A 12,077-nucleotide genomic window follows, 5' to 3' on the forward strand; every position below is an offset into this window, starting at 1 on the left:
AGCGCTTGCTGAATGACAAAAAGCTGACGCGGGCTCTGCCTCACGTGCTTATATGCCTCCTGGTCGTGACGTCACCCCGCCCGTGACGCCTCGCCCGTCTATCGGACTAGGTGTAGACGATATTCAGAGCGTCGGTTACGCTGATGGCTTTCCCATAGCGTCTTCCGACGCAGCTCGACGTTCCTGGAAGGGAACATATATTTCATAATGATATTGCCCCCCATTTTAAATTATTATTTTCGAATGAAAGGCTAGATTTTTGTGATTTTTAAAAAGTAAAAGATCAAAAGGATTAACAATGCAGATTCATTTTCACATCCTTCTTTGTTCATATTTACCAAGGGTGCCGATATTTTGGCCATGACTGTAAAAGTGAAAGGATCTTAGTACCCACGCCAATGCTTTTAGTCTCAGTATGCATGTGTATATGGTTTAGCTCACACTATTGTATTGTAAACTATAGGAATAGGGAAAGTAGGCTTCAGGTAAGTAGGTGTCAGTACAGTGGCTCCCTGAGGTGTGTTCGTGTGAGGTATAATAAATCATTCACATACCCTCCTAAACCTAATAGTGTAAAACCCCTTTCACACTGCATGTTGGTCTGGCAAAACTGCCTTCTATGTGAACACAAACATGTCCCGGGATTAATTCTGGGATCGATCCCAGGTTGGGGACCTAGTAACATTGCTGGGTTCAGACATTCTCACACAAGTTTTCCCAGAATTAATTTCAATATCAGAACACACAAATTGATTTTCAAGTCAAGTCACTATTATTTGGATAGCACTTTTAACAATGCAAATTGTGTCAAAGCAGGTTTACATCAGCTTGTATAAAGCTGGGTGGCTTTATATCAGCTTTACAGTATTTAGACAGGGAAATAGTTTGTCGAAATAGTGTCATTCTCCTCTGGCCAGACAAAATCAGCAGTTTAAATCTAGGCTAAAGCAGAGTCAGATTGTGTAAAGGACTCATCTGGTTCCTGTGGTCTTATCCTGATGGCCGTCTAGGAGACAGGGTCTTCACTGGGGATCTGTCTCTGGAGCTCATCTAGGTGTCCTGGGCCCGTATTCATGAAAAATCTTAGTGCTAAGAGTTACTCCTAGTAACAAAATTCTTAGAAAACTCTTATAAATGTGGGTGTTTCCTCTTAAAGATCCTAGTAAAGAAAAAAAGTAATTCAGAAAGCATCTTAACCCTTAAAAGAGGTCTTAAGGTCCAAAATTGTTAGGAGTATGGACGAGGACTTTTAAGGGGCTTTCTTTAGCAGTGGAATAAATGGACGAAGCATGAAGAGGGAGAAGAAATGTGTTGCACACAATGCATGACAGTGAGTTAATAAGACGCTACACATTAGATCGTGCAGGGATCATGTTTGTGACCGAGCTTATTAAAGACATGCTAACATCTCAGACACTGCTCAGCAATGCCATAGCGCCAGAAATGGACGGAATCACTACATTAACATATTTGGCAACTGGAAAAATGCAAATATGCATCAGTGATGATTTGGGTCTGTTATAGCACTTTTTAGGCTATGTCTCTGTTAATTTCCTATAAAATACAGTAAGTATGACAGCATGGTAAATAAAAAATAAAAAATAAAGAATATATATACATATATAATGTGTGTGTGTGTGTGTATGAGAGAGAGAGAGAGAGAGAGCGAGAGCGAGTACGGTAAAACGGAAAAATTATGCCTGTAATTTCAAAGTGAAGGTTTATAATATACCCTACTCTTAAAAGCGCTCTTTTATTTCTTTCTTGACAACCAACCAATCACAGTCTTCAAAAGACTGTGTCATAGCTAGTAACAGGGTCCGCCCCGCCTCCTCACAAAGATAAAAGTTTTTGTCTTTTCCTCACTCAGAGTTGCTCTCAGATTGGTCCTGAATCGCTTTTAAGCTAAGACTCCTAGTTAGACATTTTTAAGCTAAATTAGGAGCTCTCTAAAAGGATTCTTAAAATCTTTAGGAATACGGGCCCTGGTCTCCGCTGACGTTCAGGGCTGTAGAGGTCATCTCTTGGTGCTGATCCACCATCTGATCTGGATACGGACTGGATCCGGGTGGCTGCAGTGACCATTTGATCTGGATACAGTCTGGATCTGGGTGGCTACGGTGACCTCGGAATAAGAAAGAAGCAGACTAATATTAGTGTAGATGCTAACGATGTAACAAGTACATCGGGTGTTTTGGGAAGTGTTCCCGGTTCTGGTTGGCCTAATTAATGCAGCCTAACAATCCTTTAACGGATTTGAATTATAGAAATGCGATAGTGAATTATGTGTAAGCCAGGTTAAAGAGATGGGTCTTTAATCTAGATTTAAACTGATAGAGTGTGTCTGCTTCCCAAACAATGTTAGGTAGATTGTTCCGGAGTTTAGGTGCTAAATAGGAAAATGATCTCCCGCCCGCAGTTGATTTTAATATTCTAGGTATTATCAAATGGCCAGAGTTTTGAGATCGCAGCGGACGTGAAGGACTATAATGCGATAAGAGCTCACTCAAATACTGAGGTGCCAAACCATTCAGGGCCTTATAGGTAATTAGCAACATCTTAAAATGTACACAATGCTTAATAGGGAGCTAGAGCAATGTGGACAGAACCAGGCTAATGTGGTCATACTTCCTGGTTCTAGTAAGAACTCTAGTTGCTGCATTTTGAACCAGCTGGAGTTTGTTTATTAAACGTGCAGAGCAACCACCCAATAAAGCATTACAATAATCTAGCCTTGAGGTCATGAACACATGAATTAATGTTTCTGCATTTGACATTGAGAGCATAGGTCGTAATTTAGATATATTATTAAGATGGAAAAATGCAGTTTTACAAATGCTAGAAACATGTTTTTCGAAGGAAAGATTGCTATAAAAAGTATGCCTAGATTCCTATCTGATGAAGAAGAATTTACAGAGCAGCCATCAAGTATTAGACAGTGATCTAGGTTATTACATGCAAAAGTTTTTGGTCCAATAATTAACACCTCTGTTTTTTCTGAATTTAGCAGTAAGAAATTGCTAGTCATCCAGTTTTTGATATCAACTATACATTCCGTTAGTTTTGCAAATTGGTAAGTTTCATCAGATCGCAAAGAAATATAGAGCTGAGTATCATCAGCATAACAGTGAACGCTAACACCATGTGTCCCAATGATATCTCCCAAAGGTAACATGTAAAGTGTGAAAAGTAAGGGGCCTAGTACTGAGCCTTGAGGTACTCCATACTGCATTTGTGATTGGTATGATACCTCTTCATTTACTGCCACAAACTGATGGCGGTCGGATAAGTATGATTTGAACCATGCCAGTGCACTTCCTCTAATGCCAAAATAATTTTCTAGCCTATTTAAAAGAATGTTGTGGTCGATAGTGTCAAACGTGTTACCTGATAACCCTCTTACCTCTTGTGTGTCTGCTCCTAGGACCCCTCGTCTGTCTGCTCCAGGAAAACCCTCCAGTCTGCTCCTCGACTCCGGTGTGTGTCTCCTCTGTTCTGTCCTCCAGTCCCGTGTCACCTGCAAGATAAGATCCCAAGTCAAGCTCCAGCGAATTCACCAAAGATTCCAAGTCCGATACTCACCACTACTGCTTCTCTGCTGGTCAAATAAACTTACCCTTTACCATCTGTCTGTCTCCGGGCCTCTGTAACACTAGTATTTCAGCTTCATTCATCGCACCCAAAGAAAAACTGCAGTGCTTTACAACTATAGGACAGGAAGAGCTAAATAAACTTGTTAGTGCATCTAAACCAACAACGTGTTTATTAGATCCTGTACCCACTAAACTGCTGAAAGAGTTGTTACCTGTAGCAGAAGAACCGCTTCTCAATATTATTAACTCATCGTTATCTTTAGGTCACGTCCCAAAACCATTCAAGCTGGCGGTTATTAAACCTCGTAAGAAACCACAACTAGATTCTAATGAACTGGCAAATTACAGACCCAGTTTATGTCTAAAATTTTAGAAAAAGTTGTGTCTGCTCAATTGTGTTCCTACTTGCAAAAAAATGATCGCTATGAAAAATTTCAGTCAGGTTTCAGGCCTCACCATAGCACAGAATCTGCACTTGTTAAAATTACAAATGGCTTGCTTCTTGCTTCAGACCAAGGCTGCATCTCATTGCTAGTATTACTTGATCTTAGTGCTGCGTTCGACACTATAGACCATGACACACTCATAGATTGATTACAAAAATATATTGGTATTCAAGGGCAGGCTTTAAGATGGTTTAGATCCTACCTGTCCAATCACTACCACTTTGTTCATTTAAATGGGGAGTCATCTCAATTATCACCAGTAAAGTATGGCGTACCACAAGGATCTGTCCTAGGTCCTCTGCTATTTTCAATATACATGTTGCCCCTTGGTAATATTATTAGAAAATACGGGATTAGTTGTCATTGTTATGCTGATGATACTCAACTATATATCTCAACAAGACCAGATGAAACTTCTCAACTATCTAAGCTAATAGATTGTGTAAAAAATGTAAAAGATTGGATGACCAATAATTTCCTCCTATTAAATTCAGATAAGACAGAGATATTACTTATTGGACCAAAAAACAGTACACAGAATCTCTTGGATTACAATTTGCAACTAGACGGATATACTGTTATGTCCTCTAAAGTCAAAAATCTGGGTGTTATATTAGACAGCAACTTGTCCTTTGAAAATCACATTTCCCATGTTACAAAAACAGCATTCTTCCATCTTAGAAAAATTGCAGAGCTTCGAAACATGCTACCTGTTTCTGATGCAGAAAAGCTAGTTCATGCATTCATGAACTCTAGATTGGACTATTGTAATGCACTGCTAGGTGGCTGTCCTACATCTTCAATAAACAAGCTACAGATAGTCCAAAATGCAGCGGCTAGAGTTCTTACCAAGTCAAGAAAACATGATCATATTACCCCAATTTTACAGTCTCTGCACTGGCTACTGTGGCGGGGTGGAAGAAACACACGACAAGGAGAGCTCAAGTTATTACCCCGGAGGGTGGATTTATTTATAATCAAGTGCTGGGGAAGTGCAGAGTAGAGTGGTGGTGGTGCTTGGCGTGCTCTCTGGTGCGAATCCGTGGCGAGATGGAGCGGCTCTGTGCTCTGTGCAGGCTGGGTCGATCAGATGCTGGATTCTGTGGGGGAAATGGAGAGAGCAGCGTGTTAGTTCTCGGGTGGTTTGGAGATGAGACTCCCCGAGTGTGCGGCTCACACGGCTTATCTGGCCGCGGCCAAATTAGGGACAGGTGCGGTCGCTCCAGCCGTAATGGGCGAGCGCAGGTGTTCCTTGTGCGTTTCCAGGGCAACGCTGATAGATCGTCGGGACGCTCGTCACACTCCCCCCCCCAAGCCCCCAAGCCCCCAAGCCCCCAAGCGTTGTCCTGGTGGAAACAAAAGGAATTACAAAGGGGGACAATTGGGGTGGGCGGGGAGTGACCCCTGACAGACCTGCGTAAGCTGTCCAGATCCGTGAAAGTCCATCCACGTTAGCATTAGAGGCTCCGGCCCGATGACGGACTTCGAAGCAGAAGTCCTGGAGTACGAGGAACCACCGCGTCACCCTAGCGTTAGTATCCTTAGCCCTCGCCATCCACTGTAGGGGTGCGTGATCGGTGTAGAGGGTGAACTTAAGGCCCAGGAGGTAGTATCGCAACTCCAGGACCGCCAGAGCCTCCTTCTCCACCGTAGCATAGTTCCGTTCAGCTGGTGTCAGCTTCCTGCTAATGAACAAAACAGGGTGTTCCTCACCTTCCTGGACTTGCGACAGGACGCTCCCAACCCTGTATCGGACGCGTCCGTTTGCAGCAGGAAGGGGCAGCCAAAGTCGGGGGCTCACAGAACCGGATTCTCCGTGAGGGCCTGCTGGATCTCTTTAAACGCCTTCTCCTCTTCGGGCCCCCAGGGGACCTGTTCCGGCTGCCCCTTCCTGGTCAGGTCTGTCAGAGGGGCGGCTAGAGAGGAGAAGTTGGAGATAAAACAACGGTAATAACCCGCCAACCCTAAGAATGCTCGTACCTGGGTTTTCGTGCGCGGTCTCGGGGCGGAGCGGATGGCTTCTACCTTCTTATCCTGAGGGCGGATAAGCCCTCGTCCAACTTGGTAACCCAGGTACTTTGCTTCATGCATGGCCAGGTGGCATTTGGCTGGGTTGGCGGTGAGCCCAGCCCGTCGCAGCTCCATCAGCACCCTTCGCAGACGGTCTAGATGGTCCTCCCAACGCTCCGAGTGGATCACTACGTCATCCAGGTAAGCGGCCGCATACTGCTGGTGAGGACGGAGGAGGACATCCATAAGCCTTTGGAATGTGGCCGGTGCCCCGTGCAGGCCGAAGGGGAGGGTCCGATATTGCCAGTGCCCACTTCAACGGGCCACGAACCTGGAGCTGCGGAGATCGTCACTCTTCTGGTAGGCACTTCGCGGGTATCACCATGGACACAGGCTATTGTTAACCGTGTTTTCGCCGCGGGGAGGGAGCACCCTCGCGTGGACAAGGGTGACGGCGCTGCCTGAGTCGAGCAACGCTTTGTGGGGCCGGCCATTGATCCGTACCTCTGTTTCGGGGGCGCCTCGAGGGGGCTCCTGGTGGACAACACAGCCTGCCAACCAGGGTTGAGATTTTGGAGAGGGAGAAGCCGTGGGCATGGACTCGTCTTGCATCCCAGGGGTCGCCGCTCTGCTCCACGGTCACGCGATGCCCTCCGGCGCGCGTTGCTCCTGGACCACCCTCCGGGGAAAAGGCGGCCCTCGCTCCCCGGCATCGCGGTGTTGGGCCGCCTCCGCCAGCTTGATCGCCTCAACTAACTCCAAGGTGGTGGTTGGGTTCCGCATCCCCACAGCCTGGCGGAACGCGCGGGGCAGCGCACGCAGGAGGCGATCGATGATTACGCGTTCCGTTACCTGAGCCGCCGTCGGGGCTCCCTCCAAGAGCCAATGTTGGGCGAGGCGCGTGAGGTCGGCCGCTTGTGTTCGGGCTGGGAATCGGGGCTGGTACACCCAGTCATGAAATTGTTGGGCGGCACAAATCGGCGAAAGGCCCACGCGAGCCAGGATTTCCCGTTTCACATCCGCGTATTGTCCTGCAGCGTCAGTGGAGGAGCCAGCGCGCTCGCCCAATCATCGGGATCCCAGCCTTCCATGACGGCCATGTTCTCGAATAACTGGAGGTAAGCCTCGATGTCATCATGAGCGGACATCTTCGGTAGTAGCTGGGTGGCCTGCTTCCGTGGGTCAGGTAACGGAATGTGCTGGCGGGCGGCCATGCGGAGCTCCGTGATCTCCTGGTCAGTCTGGCTCTGTCGCGTAGCGAGATGTTCCACAATTTGTTGTTGGCGCAGACTGAGCTCTTCCATATCTGAGGGAGGAGGCGCCGCCTGAGGGAACACAAGATGAGAGAGGGAAAAAAAACAGGTGACGTGAGTATGATGGAGATCGCTTGTCGGTGTAAACTTCCACTAACATGCCCGCATTCTCCACCAGTGTGGCGGGGTGGAAGAAACACACGACAAGGAGAGCTCAAGTTATTACCCCGGAGGGTGGATTTATTTATAATCAAGTGCTGGGGAAGTGCAGAGTAGAGTGGTGGTGGTGCTTGGCGTGCTCTCTGGTGCGAATCCGTGGCGAGATGGACCGGCTCTGTGCTCTGTGCAGGCTGGGTCGATCAGATGCTGGATTCTGTGGGGGAAATGGAGAGAGCAGCGTGTTAGTTCTCGGGTGGTTTGGAGATGAGACTCCCCCAGTGTGCGGCTCACGCGGCTTATCTGGCCGCGGCCAAATTAGGGACAGATGCGGTCGCTCCAGCCGTAATGGGCGAGCGCAGATGTTCCTTGTGCGTTTCCAGGGCAACGCTGATAGATCGTCAGGACGCTCGTCACACTACCTATTAAGTTCCGTATCATTTACAAAATATTATTACATGCCTATAAGGCCCTAAATGGTTTAGCTCCTGCGTACCTAACTCGTCTTCTACCACGCTACAATCCAACTCACTCCCTAAGGTCGCAAAACTCTGGACTTTTGGTAGTACCCAGGATAGCAAAGTCCACTAAAGGAGGTATAGCTTTTTCACATTTGGCTCCCAAACTCTGGAATAGCCTTCCTGATAATGTTCGGTGTTCAGACACACTCTCTCTGTTTAAATCTAGATTAAAGACACATCTCTTTAGCCAATCATTCACATAATGCATTTTATAATCTTGTACTGCAGTTATATCTGATCAATTGTACATTATTATTATTCTTTAGCTTGGGTTGAACAAATAATTTTTGCTTAGATGGAACAGCAGCTACGCTAATTATGTCTCTATTTGTTTCTCTGTTTCTGTCACGGGATTAACATTCCGTGGTAACTAGGAATTACAGAAGCTTCAGTCTAGATCCAACCCTTAAATGATCTGAGATGACCGAACACCTGAGAAAAGATAATGCCAGCCCCTCAGAGGACCTCAGAGGATGTCAATGCTCAGACAACATACAGAATTACCAAATTTTGCCATAAGTTAAATATATTAATGTTCTGCAATATATAAATATATTGTGGAAACTTCATTTCCTGTAGAGCTGCTTTGCAACGATTTGTATCGTAAAAAGCACTATACAAATGAACTTGAACACTTGATTCTTTAGTGATTATCGTCAATTTGATTTCACAGATACTATTTAAACTAAACTGAGCTAGACATAACATCACTGAATTCAATAATGAAATGCCTTTAACTGAAAATTGAGTGTTTAATCATATTATTATACATTACTGGCACTCTATCCTCCAATTTGAAAGTGCTTTGACACAATCTGTATTGCTAAAACCGCTATATAAATAAAGGTGACTTGACTATATATATATATATACTGGCGTGCAAAGGCAAAAGACCGTCATTTCGATTTTGGTCGAATACGAGTCATTGATATTTCTGGGACATTCAAGACATCCTTTATCATGTGCATAAGTATCTTGAGTCAATTTCGTTGTTTTTCGAGAAAATGAGGGGTGGTCTCAACCGTAACTTCGAAAAGCCCCGGGAAAACCAAGGCAGAACACCGTATAACACCAGTAATGGCTCTTTCGCTTCGTTTGAACGCTCAAATTGAGTTACGGTGTTCTTCCTTAGTTTAACTGCGTGTCAAAATGAAGTTACGGTTACGGTTTGGAGTTATACGGTGTTCTGCCTTTTTTTTTTTTTTTTTACTGTATGCCGCATTTAAACTACGGTGTAGACAAACGAATTAGATAGATCGCGATCTACCAAACAGCTCCATATAACAAAGCACTGTAAAGACTAGATACCTTGGTAGCAATACGTAATCGTGAATAAACTTTAAAGATTTTTTTTTCCTTTTTATAATGCAGATTATTCACTAGGCTGTCACTTCTAGTTGGACGTGTGTGGACTCAATGTAGCATGATCAATTATAAAATCAGTAGCCTACTAACAGTTCACAATTAAATCCATATCCTACCTTTTCTTGTAACTCGGTAAAATCAATCCATGGAGATGAACGTGTCACGGTTTGGTTTCTGCTTCTGTTCAGTTTTGCCCTTATTTGGTATTTCCTGTCCCAGTTTAGTTAATCAATCATTATCATCACCTGTGTTGTATTAATTATCTTGTTTCCTTGTTTGATCGTTCCCTTTATAAGTCCTGAGTTCTCCCTTTGTCTTTTGTCAGTTCTTAAGTTAACTAAATGTCCTAAGTGCGTTGATGCCTTCTAATAAAGAGTTTTACTTTTGTTCATTCCTTCGTCGAGCGCCTTTTATGTCTACAACCACTGACGCGTAACAGAACGTTGGCGGAGATGCTTAATCCACAAGCATTCTGAGCATTATTCCTGCTTATTGGCATTCACATCAATCCACAATTCATTATTTTAGGTTGGGCTATTCCATTCAAGTCAATATAAAAGTTATTAGCCTATGTTATGTCTAGCATTCTTTTACGTTACTGAGCATAGCAAATAAATTGGTTTCAAAACAGTCACGTTTTACTTTTAGTCTGCTTGTTACGGTCAAAAGAAAAAAAAAACTTAATACAGTCACATTACTATATGCAATAGTCAATATGAGATAGCCCATGATCAGTAGATTTTATACTGGTGTTACTGTAACAATTTTGTAAATGGTGATCAGCAACCAAATATTGATAATGTGGAAGTTACTGCCTTTTGCCTTGGTGTGACTTCTCACTTTTTGCAGACAATGCAAAGGAAGAGTACAGTAACTTCAAAATAGGGGTAAAAATCAAGTTTGAGCTCACAATTTTTAATGTAGATCATTTTCATTACTAAAACATCTAATTGACAAATTTCCAGTGTCCTTCCTATAATTAATTTGGCTGGACAAATAAAAAACGTTTAAAAGTAATTTTTCTCAGTTTCACACTCTAGCGAGTTAAGGTCTTTTGCCTTTGTAGGGCAATATATATATATATATATATATATTCATACACACATACATACATATATATATATATATATTTATCAGTTATATCTATTACTTCTGCATTCTGAATATTGCATTCGATGATGACACACACAAACCAGGATGAAGACGAGGGAGCTGACTTTGAGAGAAAAGCAAGCAATTTGGATGCTAAAAGAAAAGAGGAAGTCAGTTAGAGCTCAAGCAAAAATAAAGGGCATGGAGAAATCAAGACTTTGGAAACCACCAGCGACACCAGCAACCAACAACGACCTGATCGGCTGAGAAAACAACAGTAGTTGATGACAGACAACTCATAAAAGCTGTGAAAATAAACCCTAAAAGACGTGTCTGTAAAATCACCAACAACTGTCCTCAGGAGACTTTGACACAGAATTACAGATGCTACACAGCAAGATGCAAACCTCTGACCAGCACCAAAAATAAAAAGGCAAGATTAGAGTTTGCAAAAAAGCACAAAGGTGAGCCAGAAGAGTTTTGGAACTGTGTTTATGGATCGATGAGACAAAGATGAACCTTTATCTAAGTGATGGGAAAGCAAAAATGTGGAGAAAAAAAGGAACTGCAAAGAACCCAAGCAAACAGCCTCATCTGTAAAGCATGGTGGAGGTGTTGTCATGGCATGGGCATGCATGGCTGCCTCTGGAACAGGCTCTCTCAACTTTACTGATGACTTAATATATGATGACAGTAGCAGAATGAATTTGGAAGGTGTGACGAGTTGGCTGCCTCCCCCCTTACTATCATCACCACCCCGTCCCTTATTCGCCACCCTTCAACAGGCTCCCGACGGGAGTGCATGTGTAAGAGAGGAGGGGCGCTGAAATAGCCAGGGCTGACGGCGTGTGATGAGGCGCACCTGATCCGAATGGAGCCTCATCACTGCCGCTGTTTAAATGCCGAGCGCGCCTCTCCTCGAGAGACCGGTCTCTCCGCCCCTTACCTGGACCCTTCCTTCCAGAACACTGCCCTCCTTCACAAACCCCGCAGCATGACGAGGACACCAGATCCCCTGTTTATTTTGGACACTTTATTCCCTTTGGACACTTTATTTTATTATTTCTGTTTAATAAAAGCCTCTCCGAGGCCTGATGCCACACCCACTGTGTCTGTCGTTTGCTCTTCCCGCCACACTGGTGGAGAATGCGGGCAGGCAGAGCCTAGACAGCGCAGTTGAGCAACACCCGATGACGTCATCCCCTCTCGTTTGCAAAAGTTTGTGGAAACCCGCACTGGGGCGGAGGAACGACAGAGACGGCCTCACAGCCACCAAAGGGGTAAGTGACGTTTCTTCTATTGTCATTTACCCTGTGGTTGGTTGAGGCTGTCGACTGATATCCGGATTCTCTGTCCTGGTTCCGGCGCGGTGCGAGAGGGAGAGTTGCCCGGAGAGGAATTCCTGCCCCGCCCACTCCGACTGCTGGAGCCTGGTTGAGGAAGGTAGCACTCCTGTGTGGGCAGAGGCCTGATGACAGGGATGTCCCTTGGGGGGGGGTGTGACGAGTTGGCTGCCTCCCCCCTTACTATCATCACCACCCTGTCCCTTATTCGCCGCACTTATTCGCCGCCGCCAGACTCCGCCCCTTACCTGGACCCTTCCTTCCAGAACACTGCCCTCCTTCACAAACCCCGCAGCAT

At 44.9% G+C, this 12,077-nt stretch overlaps 1 protein-coding gene across 1 annotated transcript in view; it reads right to left on the minus strand.

Annotated features, from left to right (window-relative positions):
- Window positions 1-12,077, minus strand: part of LOC306851298 (uncharacterized protein) — a gene marked incomplete at its 3' end in the record, with an annotated part of 74,711 nt that overhangs the window by 40,490 nt on the left and 22,144 nt on the right. Inside the window, exon 2 of the mRNA XM_079387453.1 lies at window positions 10,101-10,249. The remainder of the gene's footprint in view (window positions 1-10,100; window positions 10,250-12,077) is intronic.

This window comes from Barbus barbus (assembly GCF_936440315.1).
Source record: "Barbus barbus genome assembly, chromosome: 31".
Classification (NCBI taxonomy): domain Eukaryota; kingdom Metazoa; phylum Chordata; class Actinopteri; order Cypriniformes; family Cyprinidae; genus Barbus; species Barbus barbus.